Here is a 5,000-nt window from a genome sequence, read left to right on the forward strand (position 1 = left end):
AAATTGTTTCTTAATGGACATAATATAGAGATAAAATATAAGTAAAAAATCAAATCCTTCGAGACAACCCTCTGATAGCTGATAATCAGCAGAGTGGTCTGGTAAAACCCTTTTGATGATGATAATAATTTGCTTGCCTGTAACTACAGTATTCGTTTTATATTCTGTGCTGTTCATACTATATGTTATCTCCTTCGATAACCTGCCTTCTTTGCTACGCGTCATACTGTCTATATTAATTTCTGCATCAGAGAGCAGAGGTCATCTGTTTAAAAGATTTCATTGTTTTTTATCCAGCATCACCAGTCAAAGGTCACGTGAGGTTAAGATTTCAGCATTTTGCCCCCATCTGCTGAAGGCTGACGCCCTTACTGATGGTCTGCTAAGTTATTTCTGATTTTTCTCTGTTAGATAGTTACCTTAGACCTCCCCCAGATTCTGTAGGAGTGGATGAAGGATTCCGAATCTCAGGAAGAAAGTTTTGTGATTCTTCGTACTCTCGTAGGGCCCAAGGAGGAAGTTTTCTTAACGAGAACCTTGGTTGCCGGAGATAGTTCTGTTGTTGTCTTAACTGTCCAGCCAAACTATGGCTGAACTACGCTTGCAATCAAGGTATTGAAGCTAGAGAGAAAACTCAGCCAAGTCTCTCTCTCTCTCTCTCTCTCTCTCTCTCTCTCTCTCTCTCTCTCTCTCTCTCTATTAATAAATGTCTTCAAATATGTTTCGTAAGGTTAATAAATATCTTCAAATATATGTTTCGTAAGGTTAGGAATGTTTTGCGAATGGATTACTATACTGTGAAAGCTCTCCATTGAACAGTGACATGTTTTTTGATCAAACCTATTCTCCAGGAACTTGTGGTTTTATCTCTCTCTCAGCCTGACATTATTTTTAGTGCCAAACCTTGAGAAACCCACTCTTATTAGCGGCTTCGTTAGTGGCCAAGGACGAGTCCACTTCATCGTGTGCTTTCCCCTCACATTTGAGCAAAACAAGCAAAAGCAGAATTCCAGGGAGAGGGGAATCGTTCGTCATTCGGGGAAAGTCCTGTCATTCCTGAGGGAAAATTCACGTCTCGTCTCAATGCAGTCTTGTCATTCCTTTAAGAACAAAATTCCCATTCCGAGAGGACAGTTGTATATACAATTTACTGGAAAGAGCAACATCATGAGAATTTTTTTCCCCTTGGGGACAAAAAAAAAAAACATTTCCATCAGGGAAATGTTTTGTTATTCAACGAGGAAAATCATCTTGGATTTTGGAAGTGAAGTCCCATTCGGGTTTCTCTAGGGTGCGATCACTTGCCGAGGAATTTATGAAGGAAAGAAGCGAGAATAGAGATGAAGTCGTTCCATCAAGCGCCTCGGACCAAGCGAGAGAAGCATTTACCGTAAATCTGACAGACTTACGCATGGATATTTCATGCGCAGTTTTACGTATCGTATTTCAGTTGTTTCTTTACGTTAGCGTCTTGTATTCTTGTTTCGTTTGTGCACAACTCGTGTTGCACTTGCATTTTCTGTGTTGTTCATTGTTGCGATTTTTTTGGTTCTTTGTATTTTCTTTGTTCTATTTGTATGTTCTTTGTTCCACTTAGATTTTCTTTGTTCTCCTTTTTTTCCACTTGCATGTTATTTGTTCCTCTGTGTTCTACTTGTATCCTCCTTTGTTCCACTTGTCTGTTCTTTGTTTTTCTTTGTTCCACTTATATGGTCTTCGATTTTCTTTGTTCCACATGTATGTTCATTGTTGTTCTATCTACCACTTCAATTTTCTTGGTTTTTCTTTTGGATCTCTTATTTATACTTTTTATTATGTGTCCAAAAGATTTCAATCATTGCCCATTCGTTTTCAGGTCTGAGTTTTACACGAATAAGATTATTTTTATCCAGGTTGAATTCCGGCCAATTTCATTGAATTTGTGATGTTAGATATTTAAGTTATTTTGCCTTTGAGATTCTTTCCCACATTTCAGAATTCGTTCCGCTCAATGTTATTCCGTACCCCTTTTCTCCCCCACTTACTTATTAATTCCTACTTTTAATTGTTTCCGTCCCTGTGCATTTCATTATTTGCTCATTTTCAGCTTCCATCGACGTCAAGTTCTTGATTACCTCCGCAGACAACACATCTGTTTGTGCTTGTGTCTGTGTGCTTGTGCGTTTGTGGCCCTCTGTAATTATGGGGAATGTTGCGAAGGATAAGTCCGTTTTAATGAAAGTGTTTAGACTCTCTCTCTCTCTCTCTCTCTCTCTCTCTCTCTTGGTCTCTCTCTCTCTCTCTCTCTCTTGCGGTTGAAAACCGTAATTAACTTTTTTTGTCCTCTCTCAACAGTATTAATGTTTCGACGATGTGGATAAGAAGTCTTTTATTATTAGTTATTATACACACATATAAGCAAACATTCTCTCTCTCTCTCTCTCTCTCTCTCTCTCCTCACACACACATACACACACACACACACACCAATATTAATGTTTCGGCAATATCTAAAAATATCCCTTTATTGCCAGTTCTACAAACGTGTGCTCTCTCTCTCTCTCTCTCTCTCTCTCTCTCTCTCTCTCTCTCTCTCTCTCTCTCAACATTGTTTTTTATCCAAATTCAGAAATACATTTAAATGCTGTTTGCCACATGCACATACACTCATCTCTCTCTCTCTCTCTCTCTCTCTCTCTCTCTCTCTCTCTCTCATTATTATCTACTTATCCAATATAACTCACGAACGGCTGTGTAGCGAAATCTAAATATAGGTAGACAGCTTCTCGTTAGCTATCTCGTTTTAGCTCATATGAATTCCAAGAATTTGTTATGAAGTGTATTCTGAACTACAGTACGGTAATGCTGTTTTGTAGTTTTTGTAGCCTCGCCTCGTATTCAAGCGAGTGAGTGAGCCTTTGCCATTGCAGCAGAGTTACTCTAAAACCCAGTTTGCACACATCATCCCCATGTGAATGGCTCCGCCGGCTGGCCTGCAAATCAAGTGCCTTTCTTGGGGGCTTATTTGTGGAGTCTAGTTTTATGAGTCGATTAAGGAGAAAGCTTCTCCAGGTCTTCGTGTACCTAGATCACGGGGTTATGTGGTGTTATTCGCTGTGTATACAATAACGCTGAGAAAATTCGTTTGTGGTATATCAGAGGTGAGAGATTCGTGTGACGTTCCTGGTTTATTGACGTCTGTTACTTGAACGTTTTCCTGAGGTTGATTTTCTGATAAGTTTGCTGGTAAATACTGTGTAAAGAATCTGATGCTCCCTCTAGGAGGGTAGTGCCGTCAGTGCACCTCATGCGGTGCACTATAGGCGTTACTTTAGATTAAGCGTTCCTTCGGCCTCTAGCTGAAGGTGATAATTTCTTGTGGTTATCAATAATGCAAACAGACAAATCGGGGGTTTTTAGTTTCCCGAAAAGAAAACTATTGTCAGCACTTATCCTGTCCGCCCTCAGATCCAAACAACTACTGAGGCTAGAGGGCTGCAAATTGGTATGTTGAACATCCATGCTCCAATCATCCAACATGCCATTTTCAGCAATTTAGCCTCGGAAGTTTTTATGTTATTGAAGGTTAAAGTTAACCATAATCGTACGTCCGGTAACGCTAGAGGCCAAGCCACCACTGGGCCGTGGCGGAAAGCTTCATGGTTCGCGGCTCATACAGAAAACTAGATATCGCTGAAGTAACTTCGTCGCATTTTTTACTTCTTTACTTTCTTTCCCAAGTTTAAACGGGCAACTTGGTGGCTACTTTTAACCGAAGAAAACGAAGAGTTAAAGAAAACGGGGAAAGAGGGATGTACGTTTTCTAAATATTATTTATACCTTCATGTTATTATTTGCTATTATTAATGCTGTTAGATGCATCTTTGATTAATTTTTTATTACTTTTCCTAAATAACCTTGTTGGTATTTCAAGTGAAATCTTTGAGGCAAAGGAGATTGTTGGTTTCATATAAGCCGATGAATTTTGATATTATATACACAAACACATATAGCACATACATATATATATATATATATATATATATATATATATATATATATGTGTGTGTGTGTGTGTGTGTGTGTGTGTGTGTGTGTGTGTGTGTGTGTTAGTATGAGTATATGTGTGAACGGGTATAAATTAAAAGAATTTGAAAGTGACAAAAAAAATGAAACCGTGTTATTTCCGAAGAGGTTTCTTTTTGTTGAGATCTGAAGCCTTGTTTATGTCGACAGGAGAAGTTGAAGGACATAATATTATATTCTGTACCATTATTCAGGAGAGAATATGCCTCGTTATCTGGTCAAGTGTTTTGGGGTTCCTATCGTCTCTCGGCTCCCAATTATGTATGGTAAGGAACGAGGAGCTCTTTACAAAAATAAAACATATCTCTCTAAAGCTATTATTATAATCCTATGGTAAAAAATTTAATAACCTTCACAAGTAGGTTGTCAATCTGAAGTTACAAAGATCTCAGTCCTTGTGAATTTTCCCGTTCTGTAGTTATAAGGGTCTTTTTGGCTTTGGATGTGAATTTTATTAGCATTATGATTGTTGTAACCGGAAAGGAGAGCACTTGCTAACTGGAAAATGTATCTGCAATAAATTTGAACTCGCTTCATATGTTTTCTCAGAAGACTTGCCTTGTAGATGAATCCAGGTTACAATAAACAAATGAATATCTACTTAAAAAGCCCAATATAAACGACTGAGTGAGTTCCAATTGTTATTCAAAGAGCTCTACATAATGACTGAGTCAGTCCAGTGACGCCATATTACATAAATCAATCATTAAACTTCACGTACCTTTTTTTGCTAATGGCCGCCGTCGTCTGCGAGCGTCTTCTTTTCGCCTCGCTGGCCTGCGGTGGGCGCGTTCTCGTCGTCCCCTTCCGTTCCGCGCTCACTTTTGATGCGTTCTTTCGGCATTTTTTCCACCCTTTATAAATCTATATTTACTGAATTGTATTTCCTGATTTCTCCGTCTTTTTATTTGTTCATTTTCCCTCAGTTTGGTATT

At 38.6% G+C, this 5,000-nt stretch overlaps 1 long non-coding RNA gene across 1 annotated transcript in view; it reads right to left on the reverse strand.

Annotated features, from left to right (window-relative positions):
- The window catches only part of LOC135227070 (uncharacterized), a 754,962-nt gene that overhangs the window by 748,578 nt on the left and 1,384 nt on the right, over nucleotides 1-5,000 (reverse strand). Inside the window, exon 1 of the long non-coding RNA XR_010317339.1 lies at nucleotides 4,787-5,000. This exon is cut by the window's right edge and continues 1,384 nt beyond it. This is a non-coding gene — a long non-coding RNA (uncharacterized LOC135227070). The remainder of the gene's footprint in view (nucleotides 1-4,786) is intronic.

This window comes from Macrobrachium nipponense, chromosome 15 (assembly GCF_015104395.2).
Source record: "Macrobrachium nipponense isolate FS-2020 chromosome 15, ASM1510439v2, whole genome shotgun sequence".
NCBI lineage: Eukaryota > Metazoa > Arthropoda > Malacostraca > Decapoda > Palaemonidae > Macrobrachium > Macrobrachium nipponense.